The 18,611-nt window shown below is 46.0% G+C and overlaps 1 long non-coding RNA gene across 1 annotated transcript in view; it reads left to right on the forward strand.

Annotated features, from left to right (window-relative positions):
* LOC308583274 overlaps positions 1-6,902 on the forward strand; it is a 101,427-nt gene extending 94,525 nt beyond the window's left edge. The window contains exon 4 of the long non-coding RNA XR_014006154.1: positions 6,733-6,902. This is a non-coding gene — a long non-coding RNA (uncharacterized lncRNA). The remainder of the gene's footprint in view (positions 1-6,732) is intronic.
* Positions 6,903-18,611: the final 11,709 nt, after the last annotated feature.

Consider the following 18,611-nt stretch of genomic DNA (forward strand, 5'->3'; position numbering starts at 1 on the left):
CGAGGGGACTACGGATCCCGGCAGCCCCCACGCCGGGGACGGAGGGGGAGAGGCCGGGTGCAGGGATGGAGGGACGGGTGGGCGAGCGAGTGAGTGAGTGGCAGTCGCCAAGCCTTGGCCGAGAGCCAGGAAGGGCCTCCCCGGAGGAGGAGGAGGAGGAGGGAGGCGCAGAGCGGGAGGGAGGGAGGGAACCCCAGGGGTCATCTAATGACGGCGCCCCAATCGAAAATTTGACTTTAAAAAAAAAATTCTTTAGAATTTTTTTATTTTTCCCGCGGCACACCAGGCAACATCTCGCGGCACACTAGTGTGCCGCGGAACAGTGGTTGGGAAACACTGATCTAGGTTAACAATTTCATGAACTGGTGGCACTTCATTCAAGGAAGGGGCTTTGTATTGCAAATGTGAAACCTACCTTGGTTAGAATGCTTATTTTGATTACAAATGCCTCCCTTGCTCATAAATAACAACTGGTTGTTAGCGCTGCAAGAAGCTTAACTGGTAATTTTAAGCTTCATGTATGAAAACTCGGTTAACATTGGCCCTGTTCACATATCTCACTAACCATAGTTAAAAATCAACTTGGGTTTACTTAACTCTTCCACTCAGGAAACAAACCAGAGGAAGGATTAGCATTACATGCAAACCTGCACAGTTGCTTTCCCCCCAAAACCAAATCATGAGAGGTAAGTTAAGAACATGGTTTTGTTTGGAAACAAACAAACCACGAGTCCTAGTTTGCACATAACATGAAGCCAGCCTATGGTTTGTTTCCTTCCTGAACTGGCAGGAGTAGTGGAGGTGTGAAGTGGGGGGCTTTTGATATTAAAAACAAAACTATGCAACCGTTTTGATTTTCACAGCTGAGTACCCTAGTAAAGTACAGGAGGGACCAGTCTAGATGTTTTAGGAGACACAGGGCTGCCACTTATTTGCACCCCTTGTAGTATCTAATTCAAACAATACATGATTTGTGCTGTGCAATGTCCTGTCCCTGCCTCAACATCATTGGCTGGCAAGGAACATGGGTAAAGAAACACACAGTGTGATAAAGAACACTGTAATGTTCAGAAGTTCACTTCATGTTCTTCTAGTAGTTCTGGCATATCAGAATCTGGAGCAGGGGATGCTTAAGGAATTTGGTATTTGCAAAATCCTGTATGAACAGTTCTGATCTGCACCTCATGGACGTATAGGAATTTAGGCTATAATCCTAGACACACTTACTTGGGAATAAGTTCCACTGAACTTTGTGGAACTTATTTCTGGGTATACATACACAGATTACACTGTAATGATGATGATGATGATGATGATAATAATAATAATAATAATAATAATAATAATAATAATAATAATAATAATATAAAAAATAAAAAATATATAATTTTATTTATTTATACCCCGCCCTCCTCCTCAGGGCAGCTAACACCAGTAAAATTACAATAAAAACATAATGTGTGTGGGGGGGACACCAATTTAAGGCTGAAATGTTAGGCTGAAATCTCATACCTACTAACCTAAGAATAAGCTCCATTAAATGCAAAGGGACTCACTTCTGAGTAGAAGTGTATAGGATTAAGCTATTAGATTTTGGCGGCTTTTCGCATTTCCCATATATGCCAGTGCCATTCTTGATTTTTAAGAGATGTTCAAAATATGTTCAAAAATGCATATTTTAAGAGAAACCATGTTTGTATTGAAACCATACAGTATTGAAATGCAAAATTTCATGTGGATTCTTTTAAAATGCAGATTAACATAGAAATGGGATGGAATAGACTTATGGGTGAACCCATACAAAGATGACATGAACCAGGAAAAGACTGATTTATCCACCCCTAACCTGGAGCAGTTCCAATCTGGGTTTCAGTCAGGTTCTCTCACTACAAGCTAAACTTGTTTAAGCCATAATAGGTTCTACCTGGCCTTACTCTACATTCCAAGGCTTTGCCCTGAATGCTTGCTGCAGAGCTATTCCTGAGAACCTAAAGTCAGTCAGAGTGTGTAAAGAGAGATGGAGCAACAGCAGGCTCTGTGCTTCTTATAATGTCTAGTTCACCCACAAGTGGCCCAGCAGACTTGCGCAAGGGAGCATGCTAGATAGCAATCCCCCACTGGCATTGCCACTGTCACTTCCTACTTTTGGCTTTTTATTGTCTTGTTTAACTCTGCTCAAAAGAATCTGCGCAAGTAACTATGGAGGGACTGTGTTGTTTCATATACAGCAGCATGTGCAACAATGGCACACTCAGCACAAGCTTAAGAACCTTGTTGCTTAGTGCACAAGTGTGAGCTACACAAATCAGGCAGGTCGACCAAGTAATATGTTGCAAGTTGTTTTCACACTGCCTTTTATATATATCAACAAGGTCAAATTTCACCATCTTAAACACACAATTTCTGGGGGCTGGTGAACCTCCTCCCAAAACATTTAGGGAGTTGGACATGCTACTGTTCTTAGCCCATTGGCAACCATACCGTCCATCAATGTCACTTCCCAGAATTGAAAAGACCATGCCCTGAGAAGTCATGTCCTGAGACCCATGTCTCTGCTCCAGCCCTCTCCAGATTATTCTGCTTTTGGCATAAACACAAATCAATAGGAGTCTTGAATTTTCTCTATGCAGCAAAAACTGTGGGAGATGGAGCCAATCAATGAGATAAGGTTCTCTTGCAGCAGCTATTGTCCTTTAGAAGCAAATGAAGATAGGGAATGTTTGAGGGCTGGTGCCAAACTCTACCCCTTATTGCCTCTTGGCATTTGCAAGCATACAAAATACACATCCCACCCCCACGTTTTGAAAAAGATAATGAACTGAATCACAAGCAGATAATACAATTCTGATTGAATAAATAAAAGGTGCATCGCATTCACAGAGACTCTTCATCTTTATTGCTTGATTTAGAGATATGCAAAATGTGTGTTCAGTGCAATGAAAATTTAGGCTAAAATGTCAAGGCTTGTGCTTTAATGTTTTTGTCAATTATATGGTAAACTTCTAAAGCTGAACTGTGGCATAAATTTTAAAGCTGAACTGAGCCCTCGCCATTTGAGGCTGATAACAAGACAACAATAACCAGATAACCAACTGCAGAGTATTTCAACAGCTTCCAGGTGCAGAGAAAGAAAGGAGGCCAGTACATCATGTTCCCAGTATTAACACAGAAGAGCGTAGATGGAGGCCCACTTTGAACATACAGCTGAATTTAAGAGCTCGCTTTAGGCACATGGTGGAACTCAGTGTCACACCATTACACATGTTCCATCTGCGCAAGCACATAAAATAGTACAATCCTCCTCTTTCGCCCATGCACTTTTCTGGGGGTTCTTTGGGGGATATGGGGGGAAGAGAGGGCTTCTGCTGACAGGGTTCATTAGGTGAATTATGCACATAATGTTAAAAAAGAGCCCAGTTTAGACACAACGCTAACGCCCTAGAGCAAGGGTGAAGAATCTCCACCCCCCAAACCTAATTAGGCCCGATTCAGGTCCCAGTTTGGTCCACAAGACAGTTTCACCGTAACATGCCCACCTGCCTGATATCACATGAGGGGCTGGTCATGCCATGGCTCCCAAGGAACATTGGGAGGATTAAACTGAGCTCCCAACTGTTCCTTTGCAACTGGGGCTTGCTGTCAGTGCCAACTGATGCTGAAAGCATGGCTTCTTAATCCCAGCTTTGTCCATCTGCAGGGGCGGATTGGATTCAGATTGTGCTTTCAGACAGGCTTGTTTCTTCTGCAGACAGCTTGCCATGCCTGAAAATGGACTTCAAAGGGGCTTGTTATAATTGCTAGCCAGCTGATAATGATGTGAGGTGTTTGACAGGTGGGAGGCTCTGCCTACATATCAAAGTTGGCCCACAGGGATCAGTGAGATAAGAATGTAGCCCACCAGCTAGATCCAGTTGCCCACCTTGAGTCTGAGGCACACGGTCCTTTCCCTCTGCTCCTTCATGTGCAAAGCAAGGAGATAAAAAACTTCTACTTTTGGTTTTGAAGAAATCACTGTTTTCCATTACCTCAGAACTGGCAAAACTGCAGTTTGATGTGACTCTAGCTAGCTCATAGACACTAGGATAAGTATATGCTTCCAGTCCCCCCCCCCAACCACAGATAGAATAAAGCACCATTTCCCTAGATGTTAACAAGTAACGTTGGCTTGTCAAATCTGAAAGTGAAAGCTTCCAGTTACCTCCCTTCATGTGCAAAGGCTTGCCATGGCTTCTTGCAATGTTCAACAATGGTCAGGGCCAACCTAAGGCCTCTGGCTTCCTAAGGCAACGGAACAATATGGTGTTCCTCTCCCATTCCATGTACAGAAGCTTACTAGGCTGACAAATGAATCTTACTTCCACACTGGCAAAGGGCATTCTCTGGAGACAGCAAGTTAGGTAAGGCATGCAGGAAAGGCAGGCCACATGGCATGGCCAGTTCTGTCATCCTGACATCTCACCACTGCTTCCTACCCCCAGCATTGCCACACGAGGCAGGAGTCTCACTCTTTCTAATGGAAGAGCATTATGATTTATCATTATGTCTGAAGCAGGCCAGAGTCTCCCTCCAGCAGTAGTTTAAAGAGAGAAAGAAAACCACACAACCCTCTACCCCCCCCCACCTTTCTCAAGCCTGTTCTAATTCGAAATAATACGATTCATGACCACTATCCACAAGAAGCTAATTATTCAAAAGCTGAAGCCTAATTTCACATAACTCCTACTGCCTTGGGATATCATTAGCAATAACTACACCAGAGAGCACTGCATACACTACAGGATATGTGATGCAAATTCAACGCAAGGCCTACCGGGTTGGGGGGTGATCTTATCGTGCCTGCTGTCTAGCCCCTTTCTCCCTCATAGCACAGTGGCTTTTAGAGCCTGTGAGCTGTGAAATCTCATCTCAGGCATGAGCACAGTGGGTGGCCCTTGGGAATCCACACTATCTTTGACTTAAATGTCATATCCACGGCATGCATTTAATGCGCACTTATTCCACTTTAAAAGTGGAACTGTAGTTTGTTAAGGGTGCTGATCTAGGGGAGCTACCCTTCCATTCAAAAAACTGTGGTTCCCAGGATTCACTGCAGCTGTTAAAGTGGTATAAACTGAGATATGGCATGGATGTGACCTTGGCCTCCACTCCTACCTGTGGCATGGGTGTGATCCCCTCTAGAACTATCTTATACGGTTGATGAAGCCAGTGTGGTACAGTGGTTAGAGTGTCAGACTAGGAACAGGGAGACCAAAGTTCAGATCCCCACTCTGCCACGTGTACCCTTGGGCCAGTCACTGTCTCTCAACCTAACCTACCTCACAGGGTTGTTGTGGGGATTCAATGAGGAGAGGGAGAGCCAGTGTGGTGTAGTGGTTAAGAGCGGTAGACTCGTAATCTGGTGAACCGGGTTCGCGTCTCCGCTCTTCCACATGCAGCTGCTGGGTGACCTTGGGCTAGTCACACTTCTTGGAAGTCTCTCAGCCCCACTCACCTCACAGAGTGTTTGTTGTGGGGGAGGAAGGGAAGGGAGAATGTAAGCCATTTTTAAACTCCTTCAGGTAGTGATAAAGCGGGATATCAAATCCAAACTCTTCTTCTACATGCTACTTTGAGCTCCTTGGAGAACAAGGTAGGATATAAATGCAATAAATAAATGCAAAATAACTAATAAATTAATTGATAACTAGTTACTGTGTAATCAAAAATGCATTCTTGCATCCATCTCTAGCAATGGAAATTTCTTTTCAGTTCTGCAGCTGAACATTAGAAACTCTTTAGGGCTTTGTTCCTATGTCCACCACCTCTCCTGCCATCCCCATAAAGTATAGTATCATGCTGGCCTTTACTCGTTATCTTTCCATTGTCTTTTATAAGCAAGGTGACGGGGAAACAAACATCAAAAGCACCATTCCAGAACACAGCCATTGAAACTGGGATTAAGGAGCGGCAGGGTGTGGCAACAGAGAAATTGTCATGCATGTCAGGAATGTGCAAAAATAAATGCTCTTGGTTTCTCTTGTTCAAAGGAGCCCAGAGGGTGGCGCTGTGGGTAAAAGCCTCAGCGCCTAGGGCTTGCCGATCAAAAGGTCGGCGGTTCGAATCCCCGCGGCGGGGTGCGCTCCCGCTGCTCGGTCCCAGCGCCTGCCAACCTAGCAGTTCGAAAGCACCCCCGGGTGCAAGTAGATAAATAGGGACCGCTTACTGGCGGGAAGGTAAACGGCGTTTCCGTGTGCTGCGCTGGCTCGCCAGATGCAGCTTTGTCACGCTGGCCATGTGACCCGGAAGTGTCTCCGGACAGCGCTGGCCCCCGGCCTCTTGAGTGAGATGGGCGCACAACCCCAGAGTCTGTCAAGACTGGCCCGTACGGGCAGGGGTACCTTTACCTTTACTTTATGCACACTATACATTTAAAACACATTTTCCCAACTCCTAAGAATCCCAGGAACTGTAGTTTGTTAAGGTTGATGGGAATTGTAGTTTAGTAAGGGTTAAAGTAGGGGAAAGTGTTTTAAATGTCGTTTAATGTGTGATGTGTACATATACCTTGAGCAGTCAGACTTTTGGTTACAAAGAACTTACAAAGTTCCTGCTTGTCTCCAGGTGTGCTGTGCAATACCAGACATCATCCTGGCTCCTACCTGTGCACTGCAGTCCTCCTGCTGATTTTATAACCTCAAATAGCTTCACCTACAGCACTAACCTCTTAATCTGTTTCTGCTTCTCCTCCTCCAGCTGTCAGCAGTATCATCACCAGGCCTGAGGAGGCCAAGATTATTATTCCGTCTGAAGCCTGTTTCACTTCTACCTGCATTGCAACACAAATCCTACGGTAGCCTCTGCTTATGAGAAGGAAGCATCTGCCTGGCAACTTCTCCTTCTATAGTTCTAGAGCCTCAGAATAGTCAGACAAAGGTGAGGTACATGTGAGTGTTCAGGTTATTTGTAGTACTTGCACTGCAGTGTGTGTGCATGTGTGCATGCACGCTTGCACTGAAGGAATGGGTTTCCAAAATCTAAAATCTGACTGCGCAGGGATGACACATCTGGGTCTTATCTTACCCCCTGACTACACTGACGCACAGACCTTGTCAGCCCCCCGGGAATGGCGCCAGGAGTACTCTTAGAGTTGGTGACCTTCTTACCCTTACAAGATAAGGAATATGATACCCAGATGTGTCATCCCTGGTCTCTCCACTTTGGAACTGACAAGGCCATTCATTAGGTGTCACAAACTGATAAAGGAGAGAGCTTTGTTAATACAGTTGTGTTCTTGTTACGCATTTGCTCAAGTGCTCAAGTTAATGGGTTTTAGCTAATGCACTCTTGGAGAAGGAAAAATGAGGATTTTGGGGCCCATTTCAGACTGCCTGCGCAATCAGATTTTAGATTTTGGAAACCCATTCCTTCAGCACATGTGTGAATGCTGCAGGATTCAGATGTACATAAAGATGTACACTTCCAAATACTTTCGAGCCTGGCCTGCACAAACAGGCCTTAGGTCATTTTCAGACAGCCTGTTCTTTTTGAGCATTCATCCTGATTTTGTTTGTAAGCAATGCCCACTGTTTATAGATCATACATTCCAATCTGTTCGACATGATCAGGAACATGATCAATGGTAAGAGGCCTAATCATCGTGTAAGAAAATACTTAATAAACAGGTCGCTCCTGGGAGATGCCTCTTTTCCCTATAAATTAAGCCGGGGTATAAATAGCTTTCCTGCAAATGGGGATGAAGAATGTTCTGTGTTCCATATCACCTCTTGTGCCCAACTAAGGAAACGGGGGTCTGGGCTTCTATGTTTACTTGGTTTTGCCTGCCAGTGCCATACTGTATTTGTTGTTGCGCATTTCCTGCCTCTTTGCTATCTGTACTTTGCGTAGGTCAAAACACTTTCCTCCTTTAGATTTTTCATATGAAAAGGCATGCAGTGTTATGCCAGTGCTAAGGGGCTATGTCCTTACTCATTCCTCTTTTACTAGTTGCTGCATCATGTGCTTCCCAGGATATCAAGGTTGGTGTGTTGTGTTTGGGTGTTGCTATGGCAACACAGGCCTGTGGGACCAAAGAGTCCTAGTAGTGTTCTTGCTGTTTGCTTTCCCTGTGGAGACAGTGTTTGTGTTATTCTGTTGTAGGGTTTATTCTAATTCTGTATTTTCTTCTCCAGTGAAATAGGCTGCCCCCTCCCCCCTACCCCACTCTGTGAATGACATAACAGTATATTAGGCTGCATTCAGACATGGTATTTAAAGCATTAGCTTTAGGGATTCTTGTGGCAGTGCTTCTTGTTAAGTTGTGAGTGAACATATCAGACGACACAGCGATATTTCAAACAGCTCTTCTTTATTCAGAGGCCACAACAGAACTGAACTGAAGAGCTCAGTCAGCCTACTTATATAGAGCTCCAGAACAATGTAACTTTAGCAACTTTCTAAAACTATCCAATCACTGAACGTCACTTTCGATCCTTCATTTGCATACAAACTATCCAATCACTGAACGTCACTTTCGATCCTTCATTTGCATAACTATATACAGTATCCCCCTGCTGGTCCAGGGTGAGAACTTCAGTACATAACACTTCTGTCCAGATTTCTAATGTTCCTATCGCACTGTCCCATCCACTCAACAGTTGTTATGGGGGGGGGGGGACCAGATGCCTGTGAGAAGCCTGCAAGCAGGACATGGGTGCAGCAGTGCTCTCCTCACTAGTAATTCTCAGCAACTGGTATTCAGAGGCACACTGTCTCCAACGGTGGAGGTAGAATTGTGTAGATGTTTGGTGTGCTGCTCCAAATAAAAATAAAAATGGTGGCCATCCAATGAACAGTTTTAGAGACTCCCAAGCTCTCGGCCAGTAGGATATTTTGTCTTTTTCCCTTTGAAACCCAGACCCCGCCCCTCACAAGCCGTATTACAAATTTACAAATTCCCTTCAGTTGTAAAAGAGGGTTGCCATTCAGCATAAGCCCTTTTCAAGTGTGATTAAGATGTAATTGTGTTTGATGTGCAGGACTGTGTGTGATGGCCTTGCCCACTTTGTCTGTGGCCTTGCTGTTTTCAGCAGCATCGGGAAGCTTCTTGTGAACAGGCTTTCAAGCCCTCCTGAGATCTTGCTGTGGAATGCATTGATGTGAGGGATGGAGGTAGCCCTGAGAGTCGAGGCTTCAGAGGGCTCCTCTGCCACAAACCCCTTGGGCACAGAAAATTGGTCTTGTGTAGAGGTGCCAACATGAGCAGAAGATTGAGGGGGCCGATGACACATGCCATGACGTGCGCATGACGGCAGGAGGAGCCAGGGGGCGTGGCTTCAATAGCTGGTGGCTCCTCTTCTCTGGCGTTTGGCTGCCACCACCTCCTCTCACCTCCACCGGCTGGGGACTGCTTCCACCCTCCTTCCCCTCTGCAGCATGAGGAGGAGGAGCTGCCAGTCACTGTGAAGCTGTACTGACTGCATTTGGCCTCTTCCTCCAGCTGTTGCTGTCACTGGCCCAGAGCTGCTTCCCACCTCCTTCCCTTCTGCTCTCAGCCCCACTCTCAGCTTCCTCCACAACAGATTGTTCTCAACATTGGAGGGGAGCAAAGGGACCTGGGCCCCTTATACTTGGTGCCTATGGCAGGGGTCAGCAAACATTTTTAGCAGGGGGCCGGTCCACTGTCCCTCAGACCTTGTGGGGGGGCAGACTATATGGGGGGGGGAATGAATGAATTCCTATGCCCCACAAATAACCTAGGGATGCATTTTAAATAAAAACACACATTCTACTCATGTAAAAACACGCTGATTCCTGGACAGTCCGCTGGCCGGATTTAGTAGGCGATTGGGCCAGATCAGGCCCCTGGGTCTTAGTTTGCCTACCCATGGCCTATGGTCTTGTGGTTATTTGGCCAAACGGAGGACTACTTCAGGTTGACGGCAAATGAGGTGGTAAACCTGTGCTTGAACTGCATCGCTTTGCGATGCAAATGGGGACTCCCATGATAGAATTCCCCTCCCTCCGAAAAAGAAGAAAAGACAAATGGTTTTTGCTCATAGAATGCTGGCTCTCATGGTTAAAGGTCCTATCCTACTTCTATTCTTCCTCATGAGTATCCTGACATGGGTACCCACACCTGTTGTGGTATAGTCCAGAGAGGTTACCCATAACTACTCATTACTGCTTGTCAGAAGTAGGCTGTCAGAAGTAGGCTATCATACGTACATGCATGGGAATTACAGCTACCATATGTACATTCTTGGGCTTTTTAAAGTATATTGAAATATACTTGGGAGTCGAGTGTGGATTTCATGCTCTTTATTCAGCTCATGGTAGTGAGGAATGAAAGTTCCCCCCAAATATCTGCTTTATATACATTATTTACACAATGGGCCGCACATGATTGGCTAATTCAGGGATTCTCCTGTAGGCCAATCAGGTTGCGGATTCACTTCCACCTGGAGCTGGATTGGGTGGCTCCTGTGGACCAATCATACTGCTGCATTGTTCTAGGACCAATCAGACTGCTGCATTCTGAATCCTATTGTTCTAGGACCAATCAGACTGCTGAATTTTGGATCCTATTGTTCTAGGACCAATCAGACTGCTGCATTTTGGATCCTATTCAACTCAGTACATAACATATATTTAGTCACCATGAGACATTCTCTGTTTTGTGCAATAATATTATATAGAATGTGCTCCATTTCTGTTACTGAGAATCACATACAGTGGTACCTCGGGTTAAGAACCTTATTCGTTCCGGAGGTCCGTTCTTAACCTGAAGCACCACTTTAGCTAATGGGGCCTCTCGCTGCCACTGCGCCGCTGGAGCACAATTTCTGTTCTCATCCTGAAGCAAAGTTCTTAACCCGAGGTACTATTTCTGGGTTAGCGGAGTCTGTAACCTGAAGCGTCTGTAACCTGAAGTGTATGTAACCCAAGGTACCACTGTACTAACAATTTCCAGACGGGTGTTGCTCTGCTATTGGTCTCAAGGTGACCAGCCTTTAAGAAAGGAGTTTCAAAGAAAGGCTCCAGCATAAAACTGCATTAAGAAGTTCAGCTTTATTCATTTGTGTCTGAACAGAGGCAATGCTTTTCTTTGCAACTACAGGTATTAATTTACAGTATTCAGTATTACAAAGTTGATTGTTTTATGTCTTATCACTGCTGTTGCAAGGTGTCACTGTGCTTATCTTGCATATATTCTAGCTCTGGTTGAATTGTCACTATCTGGAGTTTTCGTATTTTATGTGCCTCTGGCCTGACTGCTTACAATCCCCTCCCCTTATCACCATGTGTACAAGTAAGAATTATACTTCATACTTCAGATGAAGTGAATTCTAGTACGTGGAAGTTTATGCCATAATAAATTTTGTTAGTCTGTATAGTGCCACAAGACTCTTAGTCAGCACCCTTACCTCATTCACACTGATCCTGAGAGAGTCTGATTATACTAACACTTTTGAAATATATGATATATTATCTTCGGTACTGTGACTCAAGTTCGCTTTAACATCTCACAGCTATACTTGACCTTCTTTTGATAATCTGTGTTTTGGTGCTGCTGAGTCCTGTATGGCTAGCATGTTTATTACTAAAATCCTAGGAGATTTCCCAAGTTGCTGCAGAGACTTTGTGCCTTGTCATAATAATAATAATAACAGTACCGAATCGGTGGCACATCCCCTTCTGGCTTGTCCTCTTTATAAAGACTCAAGGAATGAGATTATCACCCCTCTTTTATTGTCCATTCCGGGTCACCCAACCACTGCCACAGTGTCCTTTCTCTTGACAGATCAATAAGAATAGGTGACAGCAAAGGTTGCAAGGTTTTTAGCTGGGGCAATCAGAATAAGATCCACTATTTGACTACTGATTCAAAACCCTAAAATGTATTTTATATAATTCACTTTTTATTTCTATTCTTTGTATATTGTATAGTTGTTTTATTGCTATGGCCGATGGCTGATGCAAATACAGATGCATTCATAATAATAATAATGATAATAATAGTATTTATACACCGCCCAACTGGCTGGATTTCTCCAGCTTCGAACAAAATGTTAAAAATACATTAAATGTTAAAATACATTAACACATCAGTCATTAAAAACGTCCCTAAACAGATGCCTCTAGATGTCTTCTAAAAGTCAGATAGTTGTTTGTTTCCTTGACATCTGATGGGAGGGCGTTCCACAGGGCGGGCGCCACTACCAAGAAGGCCCTCTGCCTGGTTCCCTGTAACTTTGCTTCTTGCAGTGAGGGAACCACCAGAAGGCCCTCGGCGTTGGACCTCAGTGTTTGGGCTGAACAATGGGGGTGGAGACGCTCCTTAAGGTGTACTGGGCTGAGGCCCTTTAGGGCTTTAAAGGTCAGCACCAACACTATGAATTGTGCTCAGAAACGTATTGGGAGCCAATGTGGGTCTTTCAAGACCAGTGTTATGTGGTCTTGGCAGCCGCTCCCAGTCACCAATCTAGCTGCCGCATTCTGGATTAGCTGTAGTTTCCGGGTCACCTTCAAAGGTAGCCCCACGCAGAGCACATTGCAGTAGTCCAAGCGGCAGATAACCAGAGCATGCACCACTCTTGCGAGACAGTCCACAGGCAGGTAGGGTCTCAGCCTGCGTACCAGATGGAGCTGGTAGACAGCTGCCCTGGACACAGAATTGACCTGCACCTCCATGGACAGCTGTGAGTCCCAAATGACTCCCAGGCTGCGCACCTGGTCCTTCAGGGGCACAATTACCCCATTCAGGACCAGGGAATCCTCCACACCTGCCCGCCCCCTATACCCCCCAAAAAGTACTTCTGTCTTGTCAGGATTCAACCTCAATCTGTTATCCGCCATCCATCCTCCAACTGCCTCCAGACACTCACACAGGACCTTCACTGCCTTCACTGGTTCCAGTTTGAAAGAGAGGTAGAGCTGGGTATCATCCACATACTGATGGACACCCAGTCCAAACCCCCTGATGATCTCTCCCAGCGGCTTCATGTAGATGTTGAAAAGCATGGGGGAGAGGACGGAACCCTGAGGTACCCCACAAGTGAGAGCCCAGGGGTCCGAACACTCATCCCTCCATACCACTTTCTGGACACGGCCCAGGAGGAAGGAGTGGAACCACCGTATAACAGTGCCCCCAGCTCCCAGCTTCTCTAGACGGTCCAGAAGGATATCATGGTCGATGGTATCAAAGGCTGCTGAGAAATCCAGCAGAACTAGGAAACAGCTCTTACCTTTGTCCCTAGCCTGCTGGAGATCATTGACCAGTGTGACCAAGGCAGTTTCAGTCCCATGATGAGGGCTGAATCCCGACTGGAAGGGATCCAAATGGTCCGCATCCTCCAGGCATGCTTGGAGTTGTTCAGCAACCACCCGCTCAATCACCCTGCCCAAGAATGGAAGATTTGAGACTGGGCGATAGTTGGCCATATTGGCTGGGTCTAAAGATGTTTTTTTTAAGAAGCGGTTTAATAACTGCCTCTTTCAGCGGGTCTGGGAAGGCTCCCTCACAGAGCGAAGCATTCACCACCCCGCAGAGCCCATCGGCCAGCCCTTCCCAGCTTGCTTTTATTAGCCAGGATGGGCAAGGATCAAGGAGACAGGTGGTTGGTTTCACTCGTCCCAGCAGCCTGTACACAGGTAACAGGTAACAGATTGGAATTGATTCCATGCAACTTGATTAGACAGGACTCTAGCACTCTCTCGCCTCAGCCCTGCTCTCATGGTGGAGTCTACCTCTTTCTGAATCTGAGCAACTTTATCTGCAAAGAACTTTGCAAAATCGTGGCAGGAGATCTTGGGGTCTTTACCAGGCCCCGATGACAAAGGTGGTTCCGTTAAATTGCGAACCACCTGAAAGAGTCTCCTGCTGCTATTTTCTGCAGATGCAATAGAGGCGGTGAAGAAAGTCCTCTTCGTCGTCGCTATCGCCACTTGGTAGGCTCGACGTTGAGCTCTAACCCGTGTCAGGGCTGATTCAAAATGAGTTTTCCGCCACTGGCGCTCTAGCCGTCTCAGTGACTGTTTCATTGCCCTCAGCTCCAGGGAGAACCACGAGGCTGTCTGGGCTTCATGCAATCGGAGAGGGCGCTTCGGAGCCAGACAGTCGATAGCCCTGGTTAACTCCGCATTCCAGCGGGCCACCAGGGAATCAGCTGAAAGGCCATCAACATGGGATAAAACATCCCCTACCACTCTCTGGAAACCATTTGGATCCATTAAGTGGGGGGGGGGGGGCGGACCATCCGAATTGGTCCCACCTCCCTGCAGAGGGGAAGGGTTGTGGAGAAGTCCAGTTGCACCAGGAAGTGATCTGACCATGGCACTTCTTTTGTTTCACTTTTACTTAATGTCAGATCAGCAACATCCATAGATGTGAACACCAGGTCTAAGGCATGTCCCCGGCAATGAGTTGGGCCAAACATATTCAGGGACAGCCCCATGGAGGACATGCTTTCCACAAAGTCCCGAGTGGCCCCTTGTAAGGTCATGTCAGCGTGGATGTTAAAATCCCCTAGGACAACCAAGCTAGGTGTCTCCAGGAGCACATCCACCACGACTTGAAGCAGCTTAGCCAGGGAATCCTTGGTGCAGCAGGGAGGTCGGTACACCAAAAGGAATCCTGTACTCTTCCTATTGCCCAGTTTCCAAAACATGCACTCAGAGAACTGGGTCTTCCCAATAGGACGCCCAGTGTAAACTAGTGACTTCCTAAAAATCACTGCAACCCCACCACCCCGCCGCCCATATAACCTGCATTGCTGTGCGTACGAGAAACCTGGTGGACAAGCAGCGGCAAAGACAGGCCCATCTGCTTCATCCAACCAAGTCTCTGTCAAACATGCCAGGTCAAGTCCTCTATCCACGATCAAGTCGTGGATGGCAGTGGTCTTATGAATCATTGACCTGGTATTACACAGCAGCACCTTCATCTCATGTGGGTCTCCCCTGTTGATTCCAGTATCCATCTGTTCAAGACCAGACCTGGAGGCAAGGATAGTCTTCAAATAACAACTAAACCTGCCTCCTTGGTAATGACATAGTCTGGTCTTAACATAACTCCTTCTACTACCCATGATCACTGAGATTGGGTGTCTCAGTGCATCCCCCCCCCCATGGAACCTGCCCCAGCCATTCTGTTGGCTGGGGCTCACTCCCCAGCAGCCTTGACCCTCTCCCCTTAAGAACTAAATACAAACTATATGAAACAATAGATAAAGGTAAAAGGTAAAGGACCCCATGACAGTTAGGTCCAGTCAAAGGCAACTATGGGGTTGCGGCGCTCATCTCGCTTTCAGGCCAAGGGAGCCAGTGTTTGTCCACAGATAGCTTTCCGGGTCATGTGGCCAGCATGACTAAACCGCTTCTGGCACAACGGAACACCATGACAGAAACCAGATTGCACGGAAACGCCATTTACCTTCCTGCTACAGTGGAACCTATTTATCTACTTGCACTCGTGTGCTTTCAAACTGCTAGGTTAGCAGGAGCTGGGACAGGGCAACGGAAACTTACCCCCCAGCCCCAACTAAACATTAATCCCACCCCCAACACAGCAAAAACCAAACCATAAACCAAAATTTAAAACACCGCAAATTAAAACTAGTTAAAAACATTTTAAAGCATTCACTGAAGTAGGGCATGGTGAGCCTGCCCCCCACCCAGGTGTTACAGAAATTACGGGGGGGGGCACATCTTTAAAGTTGTTAAATGTTACAAGTATTATGCATAAATGTATCCTTTCGATTTAACAACTCAGGGAAGTTACCCAGCTGTAAAAATCATATAAAACCAACTCCTTTGCCAGTTTCCTTCTTTCCACCGCCAATTTGCTTCATTGCTCAAGGACTTGGAAACCACTCGGTCAAGCAGGAGGTCACGTACTTATAGGTCTTGCCCAGATGGCAGACTATGCAAACCAAAGTTCTATTGCCCCACTGTAGTAGGTGCTTAGAATGTACTTCCCAATACATATTCTGTATCAGCCTGTTGCCCTAACACATTCCTCCTATGTTAATCCTCCCCTTTTCTGATGAAGCAATGATGTAGCAATGATGTAGTGATGATGCTCAATGAACTGTATGCTGGGATAAGATAGAAACTTTAAAAAGTCCTTGTCACCCCCTCTTCGGGGTTCAAAATTCCTCTTTGAACCTGTTGCGCAATGAACTCTGGTCTACAGCTGTTTGCTCCGGTTGGTGACTGGACTCCTTCCTTTATTCCACAGCTCTGCCCGACGAGCTGGGTGACTGAGCAGCCTCGCACCTAGATTTTTCCGTAAGATTCAGGCCAAATGGAAAGGGCCTTCCAGGGAGCGGCCTTCAGCACTCACAGCCGGTAGGTGTCCCTCCAGTCCCCCAGGAATCACTGAAGTAGGGCAGAGTGAGCCTGGGTCCTTCCCCCATAGGCCAGATGGAAAGGGCCTTCAGCACTCACAGCCGGTAGGTGCCTCTGCAGTCCCCCAGGAGTCATTGAAGTAGGGCAGGGTGAGCCTGCCCAGCCCCCACAGCCAGATGGAAAGGGCCTTCCAGGTAGCAGCCTTCAGCACTCACAGCCAGTAGGTGTCCCTCCAGTCCCTCAGGAATCACTGAAGTAGGGCAGGGTGAGCTTGGGTCCTTCCCCCGTAGGCCAGGTGGAAAGGGCCTTCTAGGGAGCGGCCTTCAGCATGCACAGCCGGTAGGTACCTCTGCAGTCAGGCTGAAAATGCTTACTGCAAACAAGATGCCAAAGCTGTATGCAGAGAGCCTTTTATACCAGATTATTCCAGCACTGCATGTATCATCTACTATGAGATGGAATAAAGTTTGCTCATATGATAGACGAACAGAAGGTTTACAGCCTTTTCCGAGTTCTCGCCGAAAGAGCTTTGAAAAGAAAAACGAGTGAAATGCAAAGGGAATTAACCTTCCCAATCTTCATTCTGGTGATAAGAAGGAGCATCATATTGTTGGGATACTGCCAGGGAGATAAAGTCCATCATGGCCCCAAGCCGGTTGCCGGACGATCCATCGACCTCCCGTAGACACGCAGTATCAGCAATTAGCGACATGAGCTCCAGAACATTCTAGAGCCAATGCACACTCTTTATCAGCAGATAATGCACAGCCAAAAGTTGCACTCAGGAGAGCATTATTTACAAGTTTTATTCAGCGTTGATCAGAACAATGAAAGACATGACTGCCTGCGTCAGTGTCTCCAGACACAGAGAGAAACAAAACAGGACATGCGCAGACTCTGACTCACAAAGCCTGCTCTCTTTTAAGGTGGAACGGAAATATCCTAACACATATACCACTGGGTCCATATCAGGTGCAATAAAATCATCCTTTGAAATACAATTGTCTTGTTTATCAGCAGCATAGTGGGTGACATGATGGTTCTATGCAGTTGAGGACTACAGTGATAATGATGGTAAATCAACAAGGTAGGTCAGGTCTGAATCACTCCAACAAATCCAAGTGTGTCATACTGTATAGGAGGCAGAAAGGACAGTTTGTAACAAAGCCCGTCAAAAACAAGGATGTACAGGTGGAACCCTCCCTCCTTCTCGTCTCTCCGCATGCACCCTAAATCTGTTCTGGGGTTTTCGCCAACCTTCCAGAGCAGATTCTTGAGGTGCACAGGGAAAGGAGAGGGAGGGAAAATTCTGTTGTGCAAGCAGAAGTCCTTGTGTGACTGGGACTTCTCATTAGATGCAACCCAAGAATTACAAACAAAAGATTAATGAATTTAAGAAGAGCCTTGCTGGATTAAAGCAAAGACCCTTCTGGTCCAGCGTCCCAGACCCTGCTATCATCATCTGAAGCTCTTCTTTGTGTGCCCCCTCCACAAGATGTCTCTTGACATCTAGTTATACTTAACAGAAATACTTTCCAGGGGATTTCCCCCACTTACAGTCCAAATAGCAACACATTGAAAAAAGTGCACCATTTTTAAATATATAAAACATATCCTAGTCTCACATTGTCACTGTCATTTAAACAGAGAGAAATGGAACACTCTGCCAACTCCGAAGAGGGATATATTTGACTGAATATTGTATCCTAAGGAAATCTGGCATCCTGATAACAAACATATTATATGAAAACAGGTAATTACATGGGCACTGGAGTGATCCATGTGGTATGCAGCTTGCAAAAGTTGCTGTGCTTAGGTGATGTCAACACATTAAAATGTTTAAAGACAGTGGTCTTCAGTGGGGAAGCTGCAATGTTTGAATCAGGCCTCACTACGAATACTGTAACTATAAGGGGAAAGCTTTGTTTTCAACTTCTCCAGTCACTCCAAGCTCACTGTAACTGCCCTTACTGTTATACTTTGGGAACCATTGGTCTTGTACTTTTAAACAAAAAGAAACTTGTGAAATATGTGTTTACAGAACAGACGGCATAGTAACAATCTAGCCCTCAATTATCCTTTCCCCAAAGCAGTCTTTATTGCTTCAGATCTGCCACAGCCAACTCTTTCATCGTTTAGACCAGTGTTTCCCAACCACTGTTCCGCGGCACACTAGTGTGCCGCGAGATGTTGCCTGGTGTGCCGCGGGAAAAATTAAAAAATTCGATTTTTTTTTTTTAAAGTCAAATTTTCGATTGGGGCGCCGTCACTAGATGACCCCTGGG

This window comes from Podarcis bocagei (assembly GCF_964188305.1).
Source record: "Podarcis bocagei genome assembly, chromosome: 3".
In the NCBI taxonomy this organism is placed as follows: Eukaryota; Metazoa; Chordata; class Lepidosauria; order Squamata; family Lacertidae; genus Podarcis; species Podarcis bocagei.